This window comes from Zingiber officinale, chromosome 11B (genome assembly GCF_018446385.1).
Source record: "Zingiber officinale cultivar Zhangliang chromosome 11B, Zo_v1.1, whole genome shotgun sequence".
NCBI lineage: Eukaryota > Viridiplantae > Streptophyta > Magnoliopsida > Zingiberales > Zingiberaceae > Zingiber > Zingiber officinale.
In genome coordinates this window covers 9,504,500-9,530,392 of record NC_056007.1, presented here as the reverse complement: position 1 = coordinate 9,530,392, position 25,893 = coordinate 9,504,500, and the positions used below count along the sequence as shown (strand labels likewise).

At 40.9% G+C, this 25,893-nt stretch overlaps 1 long non-coding RNA gene and 1 other non-coding gene across 2 annotated transcripts; both read left to right on the top strand.

The window, feature by feature from the left end:
- Window positions 1–6,480: 6,480 nt before the first annotated feature.
- Window positions 6,481–9,656, top strand: LOC122034279. The gene is made up of 2 exons (XR_006126670.1): window positions 6,481–9,094; window positions 9,369–9,656. It is a non-coding gene; the product is annotated as an uncharacterized LOC122034279 (long non-coding RNA).
- On the top strand, window positions 7,119–7,210 carry LOC122035627. The gene has a single exon (XR_006127156.1). It is a non-coding gene; the product is annotated as a small nucleolar RNA snoR109 (small nucleolar RNA).
- Window positions 9,657–25,893: the final 16,237 nt, after the last annotated feature.

Sequence of the window (25,893 nt, the reverse complement as noted above, 5' to 3'; positions counted from 1 at the left end):
TCAATTAACCGAAATCATCTTAATATAATTTCAAATTCTTAAGTATAATTAATTTCAAATTCTTAAGTACAATTAATTTTAAATTATTAATTAATTTCATAAATATAATTTCAAATCTTAAGTATAATTAATTTCATAAATATAATTTAAATTCTTAAGTATAATTATTTTCAAAATTCAAACTTAGTTATTCTTCAAATTAAAATTTAAACTTAAAAATTTAAATTTAATCTATTTTTATATTCAAAATCAAATTATTCTCCTTAAACTTAAATATTTTTTAGAATTCTCTATCTTACACAAACTTAACATATTTGATAATCTAGAAAGGGTGAGATGGAAAATCAGGAAAATAGGTAATTACTTTTATGTTATTTTATTTGCTTGGACTCTAACAACAACAACAACAACCAAGTCTTTTCCCACTAGGTGGGGTCGGCTGTATGAATCCTTTTACGCCATTGAGTTCTATCTTTTATTATATCATCATCTATATTTAAATAAATTTTATCTTATTTTATTATTGCTAACCAAGTCTTTTTTGGTCTTCCTCTAAGACCCCCAAAAATTAAACAGTTTTCAAAATTTTTTTTGACATTAATCAAGGGGAAGTGAAAGGATTTAGGTTCAATTAAATATTTTTTGGTTAAATATTTTCTCAAAGTTAAAGTTTTTAATTACTCTTAAAATTAAATATTCTTTTAAGTTAAAGCAATTCTTTTAAGTTATTTTTTTTCTTTTGGTTTAATTATTTTTAAAAAGAAAGTCTAACTATTTTTGAAAAGTAATTTTAAACATTTTATTTGAAACCGAAAGTTCAAATATTTCTATATGGAAAAATTAGTGTTTGAAAAAATATTTTTTTTACTTAACTGAGTTTTTTTTTAAAAAAAATCTTTTCAAAAAGCTAAGTACTTAACTAAGTTTTGAAAAAGCCAAGTATTTAAAATTATTTTCTTAGCTAAGTATTTTTACAAAGATTTTTTTTAAGCTAAGAAATTTTTAAAACTTAAATTTATCTAAGTTTTTTGAAAAATCTAAGTATTTAGCTATTTTTTTTTTTCCAGAAAACCTTTCTAAAGCTAAGTATTTAGTTAACTTTTTCTAAAGTTAAGTATTTAGTTAAATGTTTTAAGAAAATATTTTCTAAACACTTAGTTAAACTTTTTAATCTTTCAAAAGGTAAGTATTTTAAATCTCTTTTAAGCTAAATTTGTTTAAAGTGATAAATTCAAAGGGATCTTCAAATTAAAATTTTGAAAGAAATTAAGAGTTAGTATTTTTTTTCTTTTCTCTCTAACTTAGTATCTTTTTGATTATATTAAATGGGAAGGGAAAGTTAAATGTTAGAAAAGATAAGTTAAGTTAAACATATAACTTTTGATTAAGGGAGAACATAAGGGAAATTAAAATTTTTTAAAATTTTTTTTACTTTGCTTATGCATAAGTTCTTTTAATTATTTCACTTATGCTCATGCTTAAGTTCCTTACATTATTGTTATATTTTACTTAACTTTGAACCAGGTTACCATAATTAAAAATGGGGAGATTGTTATAATTTACTTAACTTTGAACCAGGTTCTGTCAATGCAAGAAAAACTAGAATCATGCCATCTAAACCAAGTGCTAGAATGGAGCGTTGGTGAGAGTAAGAAAGGAGTCAGGAACTACCGGAGAAACCTCTTCGATGATGGCCGATGAAGGATGAATGCTCACTCTGCTGTATTTGCCCTGTCGAACAAAGGTAGAGATGAGGGCTTAGATTGTAGTGAACTCTCCAAGATCTCTCCGGCGAGTTTCTAGATGATCAAAGGTTGTCTAGTAGCTACCTTAAGCTTCCACACCAATGTTGTATCTTGGGAAGATGGTAGGAAGAAGATGGGGGTTGCGGAAGAAAATGCAAAGATGAACAGTAGTGCAAGCCACTGTTCATCGTGTAGGTTTTTGGGTTTTAAACCTTTGTGTGAACTGGGTGTGGGTTTTGGGCTCTTGGTTTGATTCAATTGGAATTAGGAATTTGGTGTAGGGATTGAATTTGGGTTGAGCTCAAGAAGTTAGCTCCTTTTGATGGGTTGGAATCAATTTGAACCCTAGTAATAGGGGGTTAAGCATCTTCATTGGATGAACCAAGCTTCCACTTGAACCAACTATTCTTGAATTGAAATGCCTTTGGGTTCATGTCTCTTCTTTAATCCCCTATAAACTCATGAAATAATGGCAAAATTAGGAAGAGATTATAATAAGTTCACAACTATATCCTAACTCATAAATCATGATATTAAGTAAAATTTAAGAAAACAAGAGGATAAAAATGCTAAGTATGAAAGCTAAAATATTAGCTCAAAATATTAGTTATCAATTTTCAAGAAAAAAATTGATATGAATGGTCATGTGTATACACATAAAGGGTGATTGTAGCTAAAGGATTCAAATAAATTTATGGTATAGTATATGATGAAACTTTTTCATCAGTTGCAATGCTTAAGTTTATTCGGATCTTGCTTACTATTGAAGCTTACTATGATTATGAGATCTGTCATGCCAAAGTTGTATTCCTTAATGAAAATCTACTCGAGGATGTATACATGACATAACGTGAGTGTTTTATGGATCCAAAGGATGCTAAAAAAGTATATAGAACAGAACCATATAGTTTTCAAAAGGAGACAAATTGGATGTAATAGAAGATGGAATTCTATTGATAGAATGGACTGCAGTAAGAATAGCTTCATCCCAGAACTTGCTAGGAACATATGCAGATAACATGAGAAAATGTGCAGTTTCAATAATATGCCTATGTTTTCTTTCAGCAACACCATTTTGTTCAAGAGTGTTAATACAAGAACTTTGACGAAGTGTACCATCTAAGACAAGTAGTTCAAAAAAAAAGATTGGATGTATATTCACCACCCAAATCACATCGAAAGCATTTAATAACAGTTTTATGTTGAGTTTTTACCATGACACAAAACATTTGATAGATACCAAGGAAATCAGGATGATGTTTCATAAGATAAACCCAAGTGTAACGAGTACAATCATCAATAAAGGAAATATAGTAACAGGATCCACCAGGTATATGAATAGAAGATGGACCCATATATCAAAATGAACTAACTTAAATGGTGCAAGAGAAACAGAGATACTTCTATAGGCAAGTAAAGCAGATAATTTTGCCAATTTGCAACCACAACAATCTAAAATATCATAAGTTTGCAATTTTCCTAAATTTCCTATAGAAGCTAGGTATTTCAAACAAGAACAAGAAACATGTACAATATGAGAATGCCACAAATAAAAAATCAGAAGAAGTAGAGTTTAATTGAAAGGATGACAAATCAACACTAGAAGTTGTAACATCTGGAACTTTCAGCTCTTCTAATATATATAGTCCCCCCTGCCTATGACCTATCCCAATCAGCTTCTGGGATAGCGAATCATGCACATAACAAGAAGATGAAGTAAAAGAAACTGAGAAACTAGAATCACATAATTGATCGACCGAGACCAGATTCAAAGTAAGATTAGGAATATGATATATATTAGACAGAGATAAATTAGACATACAAATAGAGCCAACACCAACTAATGTAGGATTGTAAACGAGCCAAGCTGAGCTGAGCTTTGGGATGTTCAAGTTTGTTTGATAAGGTAACCAAGCCGAACCGAGCTTAAAATGAACTAAGCTTTTAAAATGATTATTCAAGCTTCGCTTGGTTTATTTTTTATGAGCTTAAGCTTGTTTAAAGCTTGGCTTGAGCTTGGTTCATTTAAATGTTATTGAGCTCTTAATTCAAAGGTAGATCCGCTACCTTAGCGGCCCCCCTAGTGTCGGCCCCACGGATATGGAGGGAGGTTCATGCAGGTACACAGGTCATAGGCGCATGGCGGGGTAAACCTTAGGTTGTCAGTTCTTGAGAATCGACCCCTGGCCATTACGCCAGAGATACCATGCGCCCACCGTCTGCGCTACGCCCTGGGGGCATTGAGCTCTTAATTCAAACTTGTCTTGAGCTTGGTTCGTTTAGATGTTATCGAGCTCTCAATTTAAATTTATTTGATTATTTGAAATTTTTAGTTGTTTGATTGGTTATTGAGCTTGATAATTTAAACTTATTTATTTATTTTATTTTATTATTTATTTAGCATATTGAAAAGAATTTTATTAATGAATATGATTCATGAACATTGTTCACGAACGTTGTTCACGAACATTGTTTACGAACATTATTCACGAATGTTAACGAGCTGAACATATATGTGTTCAAGTTTATTTGTTTAGTTTAATAAGTTGTTCAAGTTTGTTTGTTTAATTAATCTTGTGTATATTGAACGAGCATAAACAAGCTTTTATCAAGCAGAACACCAAGTTTGTTCACGAATGCTTAGTTCATTTATAGCCCTAAGCTAATGACATGGGGGAACCATCGACGATCATGACCGACACAGAAAGATATGAATTTATATATAAAAAAAATTGATATTAGGCAACATATGATGCGAAGCTTCATAATCAAGGATCCAGATAGGGGAATGTATACCTGAGGTACCACTAGAGGGCAAACCTATGTGAGAAGAGGCATACATGGCATGTGGCTGAGATGCAAGGAACTTCTAAAACTATTCGGTAAGAGCAACAATTATGACATTGGATGATTGAGTCACTCCAGAGTGTGTAAGAGAAACTGTTGCTGCCATATTGGGTGCTCCGGGATTAAGGAATCATTGTTGTGATTGACACCAGATTTCCGTGGAGATGGAAGATTCAATAGTCACATTTTTCGGTCGTCAGGTGGACTTAAAGGACTCAAAATTTGATCTTCACCATTCACAATGTAGCGCTAGATGTGAGGAATGTTCTCTCAAAGTTTCAAGGCGATCCAACGGTTGAAACTCAAGAAAATACAATTCTTCTACAACTATCTCAAAGACTTCCTAAAATAAAACTATTTTACAGTTTATCAAGAGAAGAGATGAGGAGATAGATTGAATCTAATATCATGTGAACAAAGCAAAAAATGCAAATAGAGCATAAAAGCCAACACAAAGAGAAGGAGAGAAAATAGTCACGGAGACTAACAAATTATATTGTAAAAACTTAGGTTTATAAAGGAAAATAAAATATAAATAGACAATTAAGTAATAACAAAAGATTAATCTATCCTTATATAATAATAATTTATTATATACTAATAAACTTATAGTCGATCATTAAATAACTAGGAGATAAATTTTCCTAAGGACACATATTCGTCGAAAATTTATTGTACCTACCAAAGGTAGAAAAAAAACTAATCGTTCATTATTATTATTTTCATATGGACTTTTTAAGCTTTAAGATGGTTTTTTTAAACACATACAATTTAATATTTCTGCACTTCATTGCTCATCTGGTGGTAAAAAGGCGAATACGCTCGCCTCCAACGTCTCCGTCAATCCGTCCTAGGGTCAACATGGAGGAGATAAATCACGAGCAGTTACTAGCCTTTGGAATAATGACTAACACATAAGGAAAATATTTATCTCGACTTTACCGAGATTCGAACCCATTGCTCATCTGGGATGCTTGACACGATTGACGCCACAACCCTAAAATCAAACATGGAATCATATGCGATATAAAATTCAATGCGGTAGATGATGCAGTGGAAAATTATTAGTTTACTACCGCCCTAGACATTGTTGATAATTTTTTCTCTTGATCGAACCTACATGAGTTAACATGTACAAGAAGGCGGCGTCAGGAGTTCTGCCGGTGAAGTCCTCTGATTGCTTAAGTCATTAGGATGTTATAGAAGATTAAAAAATAACAATGAAAAAGAAAGTAAAGAGATTAAAGTTAGATTATCAGGTCATTGATTGAATAATTATATCATTGACTTCACTATTTACAGAAGTTTGTTGTCCCAAATCTTAATGGTTAATTGGATCCTACAAAGTACGAGTCGTGTATGGTTATGCCTAATTATAATTCACATAACAAATATAGGAAGTTAGCTTAAATTAGGAACATAATTAACTCCTACATTAAACTATGAATAAGTAATAATTTATTTTAACACGCTGTAACAATTATGATATGTTACAACTGCTTCAACAACAATTAGGGTTTTTTTCCCCACCATTAAATAAACTCATAAATTTAGCTTAAGAAATGTAATTATGGTTGTTCATTTTGTTGGAATTAGACTATGAACTCATTTTAAGTTTAAATTAGTTTTTGGTTTTTGCTTCGTAGATATAACGAGATGATATTAAATTATTATCTAGTATTTACGTTTCAATTATCAACTACGACGTATTTATAATTTTTTTTTATAAAAAGTTTGCATGGGATCGATTGTCCAAAATTGGATATTATCTTATTTATCATTTTATTTGTTTAGACTTTGATTTGAGATTGAACTAGTCTAAATGAACCCGGTTCATTTAAAAAACCCTAATTCCAATGGATTCAGTTGCACCGGTCGGGAGCCGCTAGCCGCCGCCTCCCCCTCTTTATATAGTCTCTCGCGTCACATCTCCTCGTTCGCCCTATCCCTCTGCCGCCTCTCCACCACTTCCCCCTCGTCTTCCTCGGCGATGAATGGTCTCATCCTGGCTAGGGTTTTTTTCGTGGAGGCGCTGCTGTGTTCGTGTCTGGCGAAGTGATGTCGCCAGCAGATCCAACTGCTAAGGATTTAATCGTTGATTCGTGTGCAGATGGTGGATCTGGTTCTTGTTTACACATGCTCCAGTTGCTTGGTCGGGCCATACCATAGCATCTAGTGGTCCTTGTGTGCCTTCCATTTTGGTGATCATTTTTCTTGTTTGTTAGACTTGATCAATCAATGGATTTCTCCTAGTCTTTCTCCATGACAATCGAAGGGTTTTTTTTTTTTGTTATTTTGCGACTGGAGGAAAATGATGCATGTGAAGATCTACTAAAAATGCTTCTTCTATGCATCACTTCTCTTGGTTTAAGCTTCGCCTTCCTCATTGCCTCAGTCTTTGTTTATCTCGGATTTCTGAGTCTACTTAACCTGTCTACCTATTATAAAAAAAAGTGATACCTTTTTGCTGCATTGTACCAAGATCAGGTTTGTTTATTGCTTCCTTGGTCTTGAAATTGCCGGAGTCGGCTGTAGCAACATCAATGTAAGGGAAGACAACTGGTCGATTTGTCATCACATTTTCAGTTGACATTTCGCTTACCAAACTTCTCATATCATTTTATTGATCATTTTCTAGTAAAAGTAATCAAATTTTCTTCGTTTTTTTGTGAATATATGAAAAGGAAAATGGTGCATGTGTCAGCCATTCTTGGAGGCCTTTCTGTGTGTTTTCTCAACTTCTGATAACGAGTATCTCTATTATTTCACTTTCTGTCAACAACTGTTTGTTTCGCCAATTGTTAGCCATTTCTGCTACATTTGTACCAAGATTATATTTCATTTGTTGCTTTCCTGGTCTTCAAATTGTTGTTGGGCTGTAGCAATAACGATCAATGGGAAGAAAGCTGGTCAAATTGCAATGAATTTTTTCCATTGACCTTTTGCTTATAGAACCTACCATATCATTGTTATGTTTGAGATCTTTTTGCTTCATTGTACCAAGATCAAGGTTTGTGTATTGCCTACTTGGTCTTGAAATTGCCGGAGTCGGCTGTAGCGATAGCAAGATAAGGGAACAAAACTGGTCGATTTGACATCACATTTTCAGTTGACATTTCGCTTACCAAACTTCCCATATCATTTTATTGATAATTTAAGGAAAAGTAATCAATTTGTCTTTGTTTTTTTGTGAATATAAGAACGGGAAAATAGAAAAATGGTAAATATGTCAGCCATTGTTGGAGGCCTTTCTGAGTGTTTCCTCAACTTCTAATAACGAATTTCTCTATTATTTCACTTGTTGTTGACTACAGTTTGTTAACAGTTGGTAGCTATTTCTGTTACATTTGTACCAAGATTATGTTTCACTTGCTGCTTTCCTAATCTTCAAATTGTTGTGGGGCTGTAGCAATAACAATCCATGGGAAGACAACTGGTTAAATTGCCATGAATTTTTCCATTGACTTTTTGCTTATAGAAGTTACCATATCATTGTTAAGTTTGAGATCTTTTTGCTACATTGTACCGAGATCAAGGTTTGTTTATTGCTTCCTTGGACTTGAAATTGCCAGAGTCGCTGTAGCAACAGTGATTTAAGGGAAGAAAACTGGTCGATTTGCCATCACATTTTTGGTTGACATTTCGCTTACCTAACTTCCCATATCATTTATTTGCTAATTTTCTAGGAAAAGTAATAAATTTTTCTTTGGTTTTTTTGTGAATATATGAAAGGGAAAATAGGAAAATGTGTCAGCTTTTGTTGGAGGCCTTTATGAGTGTTTCCTCAACGTCTAAAAGTGAATTTCTCAATTATTTAACTCTTGTCAACTGCTGTTTGCTTTATCAATTGTTAGCTATTTCTGCGACATTTGTACCAAGATTATATTTCATTTGTTGCTTTCCTGGTCTTCAAATTGTCATTGGCCGTTGGCCTTTTGCTTATCAAACGTATCATTTTTTTCGTGAATATATAAAAGATAAAATAGGAAAATAGTAAATGTGTCAGCCATTGTCTTGGAGGCCTTATTGTGCGTTTCCTCATTGTACCAGTATTATATTTCATTGTTTAGAGAATTTTTTTTTGTCTTATTTTGTGATTAATGAGAAGGGAAGAAGAGGAAAATGGTGCAAGCATCAGCCATTATTAGAGGCCCTTCTTGTATATGAAGAGTTATTTAACTCGGTTATGCTCCAAGCAAGCTGTTTCGATCTCTACAGCTTGTGTGTTGCTATACCTACAATTATTTTGCATTTTATTTGAACGGCTTTGTTCTTATTGGATTTACAAAATTTTAAGGATTTTACTAAACATTTCAATATGGTATCATCTCCCCAATTTCTGGGGTTTATTCTGGCTTTGTTCTTTGTTAAGGTTCATTTATTGCTTTCGTTTCAGAAAAATTAGTTTTGTTTTTTTGTTGTTTGCTGCTATATGTAAGGGGAAGAAGAAAATACTAGCACATTGCCTGTTCCTACTCGGGCCTTTCTACAACCACATCGAGGTAACATTTCCTGCTAGGCTGCTACTCATTTTGTTTCTTCTGTCTACTCCACAATCGTCTCCTGTTCCACATTATGCAACACTGGTTTGGTATGTTAGAGAGATTAATTCTGTCACAAGGTTTGTTGTTAGTGTTATTGTATTTGCAAGTGGCCATTACTGTGAATCACTTTTTCTTACATAAACTCATAATCTTTTGTCTAATTATAAAATTTCATTAATGTAGATATTCATATTTGGTTTGCTGACTGTCAACATGTGTTCATCTATTTCAGCAATGCCATATCTGAAATTTTGGCTGTAAGCTAACGAGGACCTTATACGGAGCTTGTGATCGCAATCTTCTCAACTAGTTCTTACACCATATCGAAAACTACAAAATGGCTAGCATTATTTGTCGCTCGAATATGAAACATATGGCTGGCAAGAAACAACTGGATCCTAAGTAGAAGGCAAGATATTACAGACCGTTGTTCTATGTCACTTACTAGGTTAATTTGTTCTTCATGTAAGCAATAGTGTTCTTGCAATTTTTTTATGACCTTTTTTGTTATCATGCCCAATCCATTTCTTGTATGGTTAGTTTATATTTATCGAATGCGTAAGTTTTTAAAATTTTTAAGTTGCATTGAGTAGTTTTAAAATTATTAAATTATGTATTTTTTTTATAGTTCTCCTATTAGTTTTTGATTTGATTTCGGATCGAAATGTTATAATTTTAAATAATTGATTTTCTAAAAATTAATTGATTGATTTTTTTTATTAAATTAGTTGATAGATGTCTTGAATTAATATGAATTTTTTTTTGTTTTGACTATCTTTTTTATTATATTTTTGCTCTTAAATATTAATATAATGCTTTGTACAGTAGTGGATTTTATTTAAAATCATGATTCAAATAATTTTGAATTTATTCGTTATTTTTTCTGATTATATTTATATTTTCATTTAATTAAATATAATAATTTTAAAATATGAATATATTTGAAAATTTTAATTCATCTTAAAAAAAATTTGTAGCTAATGGATTAAATTACATTGGATTAACATAAAATGAGATTCTACATGTAACTAGTTTTCTGTTCTTTAAAATATTTTAAAACTTTAATTTGTGTTAAAAAAAATTATTGTATTTAATATAATAGGTCAATTTGATATTTGAAGACATACATATAATAAAAAAATTAAACAAACATAATTTAGTTATTATTAAATAAATAATAAAATAATTTATAGTTAGTATCGTGTTGTTATAACTTCGATTTTAATAATGAACTTATACTAAAAATTAAGTTTAAAAAAAAAACAGTTAAAACACCATAGATTAAGTTTTTAAAAAAAGCAGTTAAAACACCATAGTTTTAGATAGAATTATAGAATCAGGAATTATTCATAGGAATTAACTTTATGTCAATATGAGACCATTTGCTCCCTCAATCAATTTTGGATAAAATTAGTTGTACTAAATATCAAATTGATGTTTCAGAGTATGAATATAATTAGGACCAAGAAAGTCAACAGAGTTGACTTTTTTCGGTTCAGGCTCTCTATTCCGGTTCAGCTCGTCTACGCCCGAGTCTTCTGCTCCGGTTTCGCTTGCTTAGGTGATCTCGGTCATCCGGAATAAGGCTTACTAGAACCCAACTTCCGGCCTTCTCGAGCAGACTTCCGCTCTGGCTTCTCGTCTCTCGGAATCGTCGCTTGCTTCCTTCTCGTCCGTAGTGTACTCATCCGCAACTCTTCGTCCCTCGGACACACTCTCCCATGCCGACATTCTCGGTAGCCTTGTCTCTTGCTCCCCGAGCAATCTTCCGCTCCAGCTTCACGTTCCTTGGAAACACCGCACGCTTCCTTCTTGTCCGTCGGTGTACTCTTCCGCAGCGCCTCGTTCCTCAGACACACTCTCCTGTGTCATCCTTCTAGCTAGCTGCGTCTTCTGCTAGACTCCCTGTGCTCTTAAGCTCCTGCATACTTAGACACAAAATTAAAACACCACAGAACCTAACCTAACTTATTGATCACATCAAAACAACCTTTGGGGTTCCAACAATCTTCCACTATTTGATGTGAGCAAGTCAAGTTAAGATAGAGTAAATAGACATAAAAGTAACATAACTAATATTACAATAAAGTGCAAAAAAGATAGAAAAATTAGTCTACCTCCCCCTAGACTTATACTTTTCCTTCTCCGCTTTTGATCACATAATAAATGGAGTTTAAAAAAAAATCTAAGGGTAATAATTTTGAAAAAACTTTGAAAAATTATTTTGATATTACTAAAAATTTACAATAAATTTCAAAGAAATTTCTAAGTAAAAATGTTTAAAAACCATTTTAAAGTATTATTTACTTTCAATACTTTATTTCAATACTTTATCAGTAAGTTAATTAAATATTTTATTTCAATGTTTTGGCTTCCAAGCAGTGACGAGGCACTAGGCTTTCTTGGTTATTGGAGAAACAATCACTTTTTTAGACAAAACCTCGTAAGGAAATTAGTTGTTTAATTTTCTTGCTGAAAGCGCTAAGTCTAATTCACAGTTTAGGTTAGTGATGTTTAAATTTCCATTTTAGTTTGTCATAATTTCTTAAATTTAAAACAGGTAATTTTGAACATGCAGAAAATTGTATTTGTTTCTTTAACATGTCATTTCTCTGGTTAGTTTGTTGAGATTCTTTAATCGATAATCTGTTGTTAGAGTTTTTTTAAACTCACTATTATTTGTTTTATTTTTAATTTCTAATTCGCAAAAATGTTTCGATAATATAATTTTTAACTAGAAAAAAAATCTTTCGACAGTATTTTAACCGAATTAAGAAATTGGTCAAGAGGTGGAAACCGTACCTAACTTACCTTGTCGACTTTTGATGCTCTCCCTGTTGAGCTGCTTTCTTCCGAAGACTCTCTCCCTTCATCGATGCTTATCTAGGATGAATTTTTTGTGTCTTCGGGATGAAATTCGGCTGTTAGGTAGGGATGACAATGGGGTGGGGCGGGGGCGGGTTTGTCATTCCCATCCCCGCCTCGTTCTCATTTTTTCGGGTTCGGGGATTCCTCGAACCCAAACCCACGGGGATCAAATCCCTATCCTCGCCTCCATCCCAGCTCATTCCCAAATTTAATTTATATTATTATTATTATTATTTAATAATTATTATTAATGATAATATTAATATTAATATTAATATCAATATTAATATTAATAATATTATTATTAATAATATTTTCAAAAAATTTAATATTAATATTAACACTATTATTAATATTTTTTTTTAAAATGACGTTATTATTTAATAATAATAATAATAATATTCGGGGCGGGTTCGGGGATGGGGATAGTATTCCCATACCCGCCCCGAACCCGCCCCATCCCCGAAAAATCGAGGATCTCCATCCCCATTTCGGGTTTCCCCCGCGGGGCCCCAAACCCACGGGAAAAATTGTCATCCCTACTGTTAGGGTTGTCCCGGCAATTTCCTCGGTCTCGGATTCTTCTGACGACGACTCGGTGTCCATCGAGGAGTCAGCTTCAAATGATTCTTCGTAGAGCTTCAGGAACTTTTCCCAAAGTTCTTTTGCGCTTTTGTATTTTCCGACTCTTTCGAGATCCTAGGTAGGTAGTACACTCAGAAGGAGGGATTCAGCCTTACCGTTTGTCATGAATTCATCGCGCTGCTCATCAGTCCATTGATGCTCCTCAAGCACTTCTCCTTTTGTATCCTTTGGAGCTTCATAACTGATCCTGTCCGAACCAGGAGTCAATGGACGCTGGGGACGTGGCGCTCCCTGCTGGATCCTCGAGTGCTCTGGCGAACCTGCAACAAAACCGAGCCGGGAAGGGTGTCCCGACGACGGCCCTCCGACGCTCAAGTCAGGCGAGGAATAACAAAGAGGTGGCTTCAGAGGTCCAGATGCGCGTACCTCCGGTGAAGAACTGGGGGCCTTATATAGACCTATCGAAGGGGCCTGGGCACGCCAATCGAAGCAATCATCTGCTTTCGACCATGCCCAGGTATGGGTCTGTCAGAAGGGCATGTATGAGGCCATACCGCTACTGTATCCACCTCTCCATGGTGTGACAGCGAGATCTTCCATCGTGCAATCTTGTGTACGGCCTAATCATCAGACGTGCCTCCGCAGACATTCCATACCTCGAGCCGAACGGATAGGTCGCTTGGCTAATCTTTGTATCCTCGCCCTTATCCTGGCCGAACGGAGCACCCGCTCGGTCCTTCGGTCCCAGCCGAGCGGACTCCCGCTCGGCCCATCGATCCTCCTGCCTTGGCGTCGGAAACCCTAGCCCTTGGCTGGGTTATCTCTGGCTCCGCTCGGACCTGCTTATCTCCTCAACGCGGCCATTACCCGCTTGGCCAGCCTTCCATCCGTCCTTAAGCTGTGACCCTTCAGGAGGTGGGCTCCCCTTTCTTACCGCCGGATCACTTGCCTCTCCTTCAAGTCTAGTCGAAGGAGGCAGTGAGTCCGACTGACTGGACTATGTGTCCGAACGGAGCGGTAGTCGCCTTACCGCTGCTTATAATCTCTTGAGCCGCTCGGCCCTTAGGCCACATTCAGCCGCTCGGCTCTTCGTTTGGATGCCTTGGCATTCAACGTGGATGTTCGCTTGTCTAAATCTTCTCGAAAATCGTGCAATCTTTTTCATTAAGGCGAAGCGTGCGCGGTAAGGGTGCATTAATTGCGTTTGGTGACAGAGCTCCACGTGTCGACCATCGTGTGGCGGCGGCGTCACTTACGATGGGACGCCCTCGTTTGAAATGGACGGCTCGATGGCGTCCTCGTTCCTCATGACCTAGATCGGACGGCGGAGGCTGACCGGCCTCGGCCGTATAAAGCCTCATTCCCCTTTCTCGGCCGCCCACTTGCTCGCGCTTCGTCCTTCTGCTTCATTCTGTTGCTGCGGTCTCCGGCGATCCAGTGTTCATTTTTAGGCGGCGATCATCTCATCGGTGACCCTTTCCGGCCGTTTCCTTCTCAGTGAGTCTTCTTCCTTCACTTACTAGGTCTTCCCTGCTCACTTCGCCTCTTTCGTTCCCATTCCTTCGATTTCCTGCTATCCTTTCGCCTCTCCGAGATGGCAAGCTCCTCCGAACCCGCGACCAACGTTCACGGTCCATGGTATGCGACCATGGAGAGTCGGTTTGATGAAGAGGGCGCTCGGCGTCTTGTTCGGTCGTACGGGATCCCAGACGACCATGAAATAATTATAGCCGGCCCGGCCGATCGGCCCCATAACCCACCGATCGGCACCATTTGTTTCTTTCTGGACCAATTCTAGGGCGGCCTTAGGTTTCCCACCCATCGATTTATTTTGGAAGTTTGTAACTATTTCCGAATCCCGCTCGGACAGCTTGTGCCGAATTCTTTTAGGCTGCTGAGCGGGGTGGTCGTCCTTTTTAGGCTGCACAGCATCCCACTCGACCCCAAAATATTCCACTTCTTCTTTTACCCCAAACAATCTGAGTTGGGTACTTTTATCTTCCAAAGTAGAATAGGCTTCAAATTTTTTGATAACATGCCGACCTCCAACAAGCATTGGAAGGAGTTCTTCTTCTACATGCGACTTCCCGAGCGGCCAGCATTCATAACCAAGTGGCAGATCGCTGTGCCGACCTAGCCGGAGCTCGGGAAATTTAGAAGCAATCCAGCTTACCTTCACGCGGCAAACTGGTTGTCCGGCCAGCGATACAAAATCGACCAGTTGCTTCTCAAGGGGGTGCTGTACATTTTTGGATTGTCTCCCGTTCGGGCCAATCTTCCCTACCGCATGGGTAAGGATTTTTTACTCCCTGCGCATTTTTTATCTAACTGATTTTAATTTCTTTCCCTACAACTGAAGTCATGTGGCGCTCCAAGGCTACTGATCATCTGAAGTTGAAGGCCGTGGAGATTGAGGCCGCCACAAAAAAGGAACTCGCCGAGCGGGGTCTTATCCCTAGCCGCCCGGCAGATGTAGGAGAGGGGGGGACGCAGTCCGCCCCGGAAACAGAAGCTCCCCAATCCGCTTCAACGGAGGTTGAGGCGGATCCTGTTTCCTCTGCTCCAGCCGAGCTGGGAGTCCCCCCGGTCGGGGAATCATCACTGGGAGTTCGGCGGAAACGTCGAAGAGACTCCAGCCTTCTGCCGACCCAAGAAGGCGAATCACAGGCGCCGCCCGAGCCCACTTCTCCTGATCGTACTGTTAGGATCCTACGTACTCGGCTAGAGAGGGGGGGTGTGAATAGCCGCCCCAAATCACTCGTTTCTTCCTACAATTCGTTAGCGCAGCGGAAAAATAAACTAGAAACGAAAGGAAGAATATCAAACCTTAACACAGCGATGTACGAGGTTCGGAGATGATGCTCCTACTCCTCGGCGTGTCCGTAAGGTGGACGAACCCAATCAATCCGTCGGTGGATGAGTCCCCGGAAAACCGGCTAATAAAAACTCTCCTTCTGGGTGGAGAAACCTCGCCACAGAAACTTCTTGCAACAGCAAGAAAAGAGTACAAGGAAAACAAGAAATAAAGTACAATACAAATGTAAACTTTCTTGCCTTCTCTTCGACTGGAAGAAGCAGCCGCTCCCAAGCGCCTACAACAGCAGGTGACCCAGCCGGAAGCTCACGCGAAGCTTCAAAGCAGCTCAACAAAGCTCAACAGCAAGCTTAGCAGCACCAAGAACAGGAAGAAGGAAGAAGAAGGAAGAAATAGGCTGCGAGCAGCCCTCCTTTTATAACTGCGAAGAAAGCGAAGAAACATAGAAGAAATCTAGTCGTTGCGTCGCAGCTAGTACTGAATCGATGCGTGGACCGATCAGCTCCATTGAATCGGTCCACGACGATCCATTCCTCCTCCTTCGCTTTTGGTCCCGATCGGTCCATGGACCGATCCCTCTGATCGGTCCGGGACCGATCAGGGCTTCTTGATCGGTCCCCGGCCGATCAGCCCTCTCTGCGCCCGCTCTGCTGATCGACTCGACGGTCACCGGACCGATCAGTTAACACATATGCTATCGATGTGTTCGATGATCACCGACCGATCGAATATTCTTATCCTGATCGATCACGGATCGATCCACTCATGGTTTTCGCCCAAACCAAGTCCAAACCAACATCCGGTCAATCTTGACTGTTGGTACATTGCGCCTAGCATCGGTCACTCCCTTGACTGCTAGGACTCCCGCTAAGTGTCCGGTCAATCCCTTTTACCCACTTAGACTTTTCTCTCCGTACCAAGTATCCGATCACTCCTATGACCTACTTGGACTTCCCATCACCGATGTCCGATCACCCTTGATCCATCTGGATTTTCCTTGGCTTCACTCACCAAGACTTTCACCTAGCTTCACTCACTAGGGTTTTCACCGCTTCACTCACCGATTTCCACAGCTCGGTTTCACTCACCAGGACTTTCCAACTACCTAACATCCAGTTAGGACTTTCTCATTCACCTAGCTTCACTCACTAGGATTTTCACTGGATTCACTCACCGATTTCTGACTGGCTTCACTCACGGGACTTTCCAACCGCCTAACATCCTAGTTAGGACTTTCCCACTGGCTTCACTCACGGGACTTTCCACACCGCCTAACATCCGTTAGGACTTTTCCATGCCAGTCTCCATACTTGGACTTTTCCAGTGCAAGTCTCCATACTTGGACTTTTCCGTGCCAAGTCTCCATACTTGGACTTTTCGCGTGCCAAGCTCCCTGCTTGGACTTTTCCAGTGCCAAGTCTCCATACTTGGACTTTTTCCCGAATCAGGTCAACCAGGTCAACCTTGACCTAAGGTTGCACCAACAATCTCCCAAACATCTATTCTTGTCCCATATCAAGAATACAACTCTTCCACGAGTGTCAAACATCAACATGCAACTCAACTAGGTCAACCTTGACCTAAGGTTGCACCGACAATCTTCCTAAGTCAAACATCAAAATACAACTCGAGTCAGTCAACAGTCGGTCAACCAGGTCAACCTTGACCTAAGGTTGCACCAACAATCATCAAGTTAGGTTAACCCGATAACCTAACTTAGATTTTCCAATCATCTTCCAATGTCCAATGTTCTTTCCTTGAACATTCTCTGGACATTCTCCCCTTAGGTTAACCCGATAACCTAACTTGGGTTCTCCAATAATTCTCCCCCTTTTTGACACACATCAAAAAGAATTCCAATGTTCTTCCTCGAACATTCCTTGACATTCTTCCCCTAGCTTAGGTTAACCCGATAACCTAACTTGGGTTCTCCAATAATTCTCCAATGAACACTCTCCCCTTTTTGACACACATCAAAAAGAAAAAGAGGGTATCAAGGTCAAGAGTTTCTTCCTAATGAAAGTCCCATACCTTTCATTGAAACTCTTAATTTCCCCCTTGATACTAAACTCAACAATCAACTTAGTGATAATCCCATATCACTAATCCTCAAAAGTCTTAAGGAGTAAAAATTCCCCCTAAAAGTCAACTCCCCCTTGACAATTAGGTAAAGCTCTCCCTAAAGGCCAACTCCCCCTTGACCATTGCACCAACAATGTCTTGGAGAGTTTCAAACCTTTAGAAATCCAAAAACACCACTTCCTAAAACTGAAATTTCAGACATCCAGTCGAATTTCAGCAATTCAGCACGCACTGATCGGTCCCCAGACCGATCAGGAACCCCTTGGATCGATTCCCAAATCGATCCTCTTTCTGGATCATCACTGATCGGTCACCAGACCGATCAGCCCTTCACCAGATCGCACTCGTGTTACTGGAGCTCACTGGATCGGTCTGTAGACCGATCCACAATACTCTGGATCAGTCCGCAGACCGATCAGAACTTACCTGGATCGGTCCCCAGACCGATCCAGACTCTGATAGGCAGGTTTCTGAAATTTCCTTCCCGAAATTCAGAAACTCCTAGAAAATTCCAGAAAATTCGAAAATTTGTGAAATTTTGAGGATACATTCCTCATAACATATACTATCATGGAAAAATAATTTTCTATGAAAATAGTTTCCATTTGCAAATTTTGATACAAAATTCGAAAACTTTGAAATAGTTCAAAGTTAAGTCAATTTTGTATCACAATGTTCAATGATGAATGCTATCACTAGGAAAGCTTCATCAAGGTTTTTTAAATCAATTTTAAAATGCTTTTAAAACCATTTGAATTTAGGACCATAATCTTAGGGCTAAATATACATGACTTGTACATAAGCTTTCCCTATGATCCCCATTTCTTGAATTAGGCTCATCTAGGTACAAAAACTATGCACCTTGATCCTAACTCATGATCCTAATATCTCACATACATCTAAAGTGTATCAAACCACATTCAAGTCAATTTGATGTGAGATATGGATTAAGGTCAACTTAGGCTAAGTTCTCATGCATTTTCTAAACACCAATTTGATCTCAATATCAAATTATATGTTTGTCCTTAAATCAATTTCATTGATTATAATGCAAGAGATGATGACATGGCATATAATGATATCATAAGTAAAAACATGTGCCAATGTCATGATGTCATGGCATAAAGTTTGAAAACTTAAATAAAGCATGACATATAAACTAGCCTAAGCATTATCATGACATTTCAAATGATAATAAAACTAAACATGATGTCATGACATGTGAGGGCAAACAATCATGTCAAGATTTAGCATAAATAAGTATACCTAGATTACCTATCTAAGTATCCTTAACCACTTTGCTAACCTAAAATTTAATCCTAGATTGCCCCAAAATGCCAAAATCCTAATTTTGACACTTCTTGAACTCTAGATTAATTCATGCCACTTAAAGATCAAATTTATCCTCAAAACTTGGCATGTTTCATTTTTCCTCGAGAGTTCTCTAAATTTTCCCAAATTGTGCCAATTGAGATTAAAAATGAAATTTCCAATCTTTAGGCACATTTAACTCTTCAAAGGAGTAAATGATAATTCCATTTCATTTTCAAAAGTTCTCAAAACCTTGAAAATGCTCCTTGAGTGTCAATTTCCTCAAAGTTGGGTTAACTACCCTTCTTATTGGAGTTGACACTCTCTAACCCATTTATGGGGTAGAGAAGATGCTCCTAGGAACCCAATACCTATTTGAGCTCATTGGGTTCACTAAATATTCACTAGGGATGACTTCCCTAGCAACCCTCCTAATGACCCTCTTAGGCTTTGAAGCCTTGGTCGTTTGGGTCTCATCAAGGTCAACTATAGGGGTGACTCCCCTTGTAACCTTGGTAATGGTCTTCCTAGCCCTAGGTTTTGTTCCATAATCGAATGGAACATTGTGGTAAGTGGGCTTGACCATTTGGGACTTAGGTTTGTGACCCAAACCTTTCTTGTCCTTGGACTTAGGTTTTTGACCCCTAGACCCTAGAGTCAAATCCTCAAGAGCCTTTTCTAGAGAGTCAAGTCTTGACCTCAAGACTTGATTTTCTTTCTCTAATACCTCAAGCTTTAATTTATCATTTTTCTTTGAGGTATTCCTAGGCATATGTCTAGATGATTTTGGATTCCTACCTAGGTTTTCCTTAGCCTTAGATGGGCTAATTCTAGGGTTGGCTTTCCTAGTGTTATCCTTATCTAGGCTCACATGTTTGGCACCTAAGCATGTGTATCGATTTCTATAATTAACATGCTTATCATTCTTGACAATAGCAATAAGGCTACTAGCATGCATCCTACTAGAATTGCAAGGATGTGCCTTAGAGATTACCTTAGGGTTTGCCCTAGCTCCCCCTATACATGTGCTCGATCTCTTGTCCTTGTGAGATTGCCTCCCTCTCGGACATTGGCTCCGATACTGTCCCCTTCGCTTGCATTGGAAGCACACCACGTGCTCCTTGCCCTTGCGTGTTGGGACTCCGGCTTCCTTGACCTTTGGCGCCGGTGGAGTCTTTCTAACTCTCTTTGGACATTTACTCTTGTAATGTCCATACTCCCTACACTCAAAGCACATTATGTGTAATTTGCTAGAAATTAAAATGCTTGAGTTACCTAGGTTTGAGGGTGGATGAAAGCTCTCTTCTTCATCCCTTCCGGAGGTAGACGCTTCTTCTTCTTCTTGCTCCGAACTTGAAGAAGAACTCTCCTCCTCTTCTTCTTTAGATGTTGAGTGGCCCTCAACTTCTAAATTCATTCCTTCATGAAGTGAGCTCCTTGGCTCACTTGACTCCTCTTCATGACTTGAAGTGGAGTTCTCCTCATGGAGCTTTGCCAAGTTATTCCACAACTCCTTGGCATCGTTATACCCACCTATCCTACACAAAACATCATTAGGTAAAGAAAATTCAATGATTTTCGTTACCTCATCGTTGATGGTTGATTTGTGGATTTGCTCCTTCGTCCACCTCTTCTTCTTGAGAGGTTTTCCTTCTTCATCCTCCGGAGGAGTGAAACCTACTTGCACACACCTCCAATTCTCAAGATTAGTCATAAGAAAATATTTCATTCTTACCTTCCAAAACGCGAAGTCGTCGCAATCGTAGAAGGGTGGAATCGTGATGTCCTCTCCGAGTTGATCCATCTCTAGCTTGTGCTCCCTCGGGTGTTAATCCGGCGAAGAGCGACCTCGCTCTGATACCACTTGTTAGGATTCTACGTACTCGGCTAGAGAGGGGGGGTGTGAATAGCCGCCCCAAATCACTCGTTTCTTCCTATAATTCGTTAGCGCAGCGGAAAAATAAACTAGAAACGAAAGGAAGAATATCAAACCTTAACACAGCGATGTACGAGTTCGGAGATGATGCTCCTACTCCTCGGCGTGTCCGTAAGGTGGACGAACCCAATCAATCCGTCGGTGGATGAGTCCCCGGAAAACCGGTTAATAAAAACTCTCCTTCTGGGTGGAGAAACCTCGCCACAGAAACTTCTTGCAACAGCAAGAAAAGAGTACAAGGAAAACAAGAAATAAAGTACAATACAAATGTAAACTTTCTTGCCTTCTCTTCGACTGGAAGAAGCAGCAGCTCCTACAGGTGACCCGGTAGAAGCTCACGCGAAGCTTCAAGCAGAAGCAAGCTCAGCAAAGCTCGACCAAGAGCGGAAGAAGGAAGAAGAAGGAAGAAATGGCTCGCGGCCCCTCCTTTATAACTGCGAAGAGCGAAGAAACACGAAGAAATCTGGCGGTTGCGTCCATAGCGGCTAGTACTGAATCGATGCGTGGACCGATCAGGCTCCATGTGGATCGGTCCGCACGATCCATTCCCTCCTCCTTCCAGTCGGGTCCATGGACCGATCAGAACCTCCCGATCGGTCCGGGACCGATCGGGCCGATCGGTCCCGGACCGATCAGCCTCTGCGCCTCGCTCTGACGATCGACTCACGATCGGTCACGGACCGATCGACAGTTAACCTGATATGCTGATGTATTGCGATCGATCACCGGACCGATCGAGAATATTCTTGGTATCACTAGATCGATCCAACTCATGATTTTCGTCCAAACCAAGTCCAAACCAACATCCGGTCAATCTTGACTGTTGGTACATTGCGCCTAGCATCCGGTCACTCCTTGCTAGGACTCCCCGCCAAGTGTCCGGTCAATCCCTTTTACCCACTTAGACTTTTCTCTCCGTACCAAGTATCCGATCACTCCTATGACCTACTTGGACTTCCCATCACGGATGTCCGATCACCCTTGATCCATCTGGATTTTCCTGCCTTCACTCACCAAGACTTTCACCTAGCTTCACTCACTAGGGTTTCACCGCTTCTCACCAGGATTTCCACAACGCCTGGCTTCACTCACGGGACTTTCCAACCGCCTAACATCCCGTTAGGACTTTCTCATTCACCTAGCTTCACTCACTAGGATTTTCACCGGATTCACTCACCAGATTTCCGCTGGCTTCACTCACGGGACTTTTCAACCGCCTAACATCGCTTAGGACTTTCCCACCGCCTAACATCCCGTTAGGACTTTTCCATGCCAAGTCTCCATACTTGGACTTTTCCTGCAAGTCTCCATACTTGGACTTTTCGATGCCAAGTCTCCATACTTGGACTTTTCGTGCCAAGCTCCTGCTTGGACTTTTCGATGCCAAGTCTCCATACTTGGACTTTTTCCCGAATCAGGTCAACCAGGTCAACCTTGACCTAAGGTTGCACCAACAATCTCCCAAACATCTATTCTTGTCCCATATCAAGAATACAACTCTTCCACGAGTGTCAAACATCAATATGCAACTCAACTAGGTCAACCTTGACCTAAGGTTGCACCGACAATCTTCCTAAGTCAAACATCAAAATACAACTCGAGTCAGGTCAACTCGAGTCAGGTCAACCAGGTCAACCTTGACCTAAGGTTGCACCAACACGTACCCCGTCGCAGATCGGGACCCCCGTGGCCTCGCCCACCGTACAGCCCGCTGGCTCTACTCCACGGACTCGTCGTCGCTTACGACGGTTGGGCGAGACTTCCACCATAGGGGAGTCCTCAGGCCAGGCGACTGCGGCTGAGGAAGTGCCGGCCGGCCACTCGACCATCAAGACTACTCTCCGATTCTCGTCGGAGGAATATTTATTGTCTGCCGATCGGCCATCAAGCCCCGTTCATGAAATAACCCTGACGGGTCCGCTCGCCAAGCTCTTCGAGGACGCCCAAATTCAGGTGGCCCTCATGACGCCCAAGCAGCTCGGCGATAACAACATGCAGCAGGCCACTCAGGTACGTTCATTTTTCTTCCTGTGCCATGCTACCGTTTGACTTCTGATGTTATTATTTCCTTCACAGCGTTGGGCAGAGCAAATCGCCACTAGCCATCGGCTAGCTGAGCTGGAGGATCTCCTGGAAAAACTCCAAGTGTCGGGAGGCCCGTCGGCCGAGAAAGAAAAGCAGGCTCTTGAGTCTGAGCAGAAGAAAGCCGCTGACTTGGCTACAGAGGTGGCTCGACTCGAAGCCTTGGTGAAGAAGCGCGGTGCAGATGTGAAGCGCGCCAATAGCCGGAAGCAGCGGGCGATCGCGGATCTGGATAAGATGAAAGTTGAAGTCCGGGCCCTAGATCAGCAATCCAAGGATCTGAACGCCCAGCTGAACGCCGAACGGGAGGACCGTTCGGCAGAATGCACAAAGGCCGAGGTGGACTTGAAGGCAGTCCAAGATACCTTAACCGCTTCCCGAGCGACACTCAAAAAATATAAGGAGGGAGAGCCGAGTCGCCTAGCAGCAGCGCGCCAGGAATACCTCCGCTCGGAGAGCTTTGGCGAAAAGTTCGGTGGCAACGTCTCCTCAACTTTCATCGAGGCGGTCAAGGTCACCACGGCATACTTTAAGAAGGGGGGGCACCTTCCTGCTGACCTGAGCATTCCCCCTCCTGAACTGGCGGCCATGATTGACGACATCCCGGACGCCTTTTTTAATTTTGAGGATCCGGAGTGATGCGGGTTATTTTAAGTACTTTCTGTATTTCATCCGCTCGGCGGATGTAAAATTTTTGTACGTGCCGTTCGGCATAATTTTTCTTCTAATGAAATGATGCTCCTTTGCTTTTGTCTTCTTACTCATTATCCATAATATTCTTCTGTTTGCTTAACGTGTATGCTTAGAGTCAGTCATGCTCTTAAGCGTTCTCCGTGACGCAACCGATCGGCTTAACCCATTGAACAAGTCCGAGCGGGGAAGCCTACTCGCTTTGCACGTATCTGGCCTTCGTGAAGTCAACAAACGCAAAGTATTGAAGGACCAGCCCCCGATCGGGCCTGAATGTTTTAATATTTGTAGTTTCCGTGGTTTCTTACTCTGATATTCGTTCGTCCGCTCGGGGTGTTTATAGTCGCCAGACCGATTCGATTTTCAACGATGGTGATCATCGGTCTTCTGCTCGGGGATTTATAGACGCCGACACGTCTCTCAATCTTTAACGACGGAGCTCGTCGGCGCGGATATTTATAGCCGGTCGGCGCGACTCTCGATCTTTAACGACGGAGCTCGTCGGTGCGGATATTTATAGCCGGTCGGCGCGGCTCTCGATCTTTAACGACGGAGCTCGTCGGTGCGGATATTTATAGCCGGTCGGCGCGGCTCTCGATCTTTAACGACGGAGCTCGTCGGCGCGGCTCGATCTTTAACGGCTCGTCGGCGCGGATATTTATAGCGGTCGGCGGCTCTCGATCTTTAACGACGGGCTCGTCGGTTCGTCCGCTAGGCGCGGCTCTCGATCTTTAACGACGGAGCTCGTCGGGCTTTCAAGCCTAATTTGAACGTTACCTGGCCGAACGGCACAGGGTCTTTGGGATTGAGTACTTGCCTCGTACAATATACCTCCGGCTGAGCGACTCGGGGCCTTCATCGTCGAGCGCTTGGCTCGCATAATTTACCTCCGGCCGAGCGGCACGGGGGCCTTTTGATAACCAGCCGTTCGGCTATGAACGCAGAATGCCTTGGGAATAATTTATTTCCTGCGATAAAAGGAGTACAGCTATTTTGAATTTACACAAAATAGAGCAAAAGCGCACCTCACCCCGCTCTATATGGCTGGAGGTGATTGGCACTCCAGGGTCGGTCCAGCATTCGACCTTCCGCATCCTTGAGGTAGTAAGCGCCCGAACGGAGCTTCTCGACCACTTCAAAGGGTCCTGTCCAGGGAGCTTCCAACTTGCCGACATCTCCGACCGGCTTAACTTTCTTCCAAACCAGGTCGCCTACTTGAAAGGCTCTAGGGATCACGCGTCGGTTGTAGTTCTGCTTCATACGCTGCCGGTACGCCATCAGCCGGACGGACGCTTTAGCTCTTTCTTCTTCGACCAAGTCTAGCTCCATGTTCCTCCGTTCGACGTTGTCTTCATCATAGTTTTGCACCCAAACGGATTCAACCCCGACTTCAATCGGGATGACTGCTTCGCCTCCATATACCAAGTGAAATGGGGTGACGCCCGTTCCCTCCTTTAGTGTCGTGCGGAGAGACCATAGGACGCCCGACAGCTCGTCTACCCAGCTGCCTCCTTCATGGTCGAGCCGAGTCCGTAAGATTCTGAGAATCTCTCGGTTGGTTACCTCGGCTTGACCGTTGTTCTGGGGGTATGCCACCGATGTGAAGTGCTGCTCGATGCCATAACTTTCGCACCACTCCCTAAGCAGCTTTCCCGTGAATTGACGTCCGTTGTCGGAGACGAGTCGTCTGGGGATGCCAAAGCGGCAGATGATATTTTGCCATATGAACTTTTTAACCATCTGCTCGGATATTTTTGCAAGTGGCTCAGCTTCTACCCATTTTGAGAAGTAGTCGACCGCCACCAATAAGAACTTCCGCTGCCCGGTATCCATGGGGAAAGGTCCCACGATGTCCATCCCTCATTGGTCGAAGGGACAGGCCACAGTTGATGCTTTCATCTCATTTGTCGGTCGATGGGGCATGCTGTGGTGCTTCTGACAGGATAGACAATTTGCTACGGTCCGGGCAGCATCCTTTTGAAGTGTCGGCCAAAAATACCCGGCTAGCAAAATCTTCCTGGTTAATGACCGTCCGCCCGGATGTCCACCGCACGAACCTTGGTGCACTTCTCGGAGGATGTACTCGGCATCTTCCCAGCTGACACATTTTAGGAGCGGACGGGAGAAGGCCTTCTTGTAGAGTTGATCTCCTACTAAGGTGAACCGACTAGCTCTTCTCTTTAGTAAGTGAGCTTCTTCCCGGTCGGATGGGGTAGCTCCCGAGCGCAAAAACTCCACAATAGTTGTCCTCCAGTCGCTCGGGTATGTGATGCCCTCCATTCGATCGACATGTGCCACTAAAGATACTTGCTCGATCGGCTTCTGAGAGCCGACCGGGGATAACGCGCTTGCCATCTTGGCCAATTCATCCGCCACTTGATTCTCCGC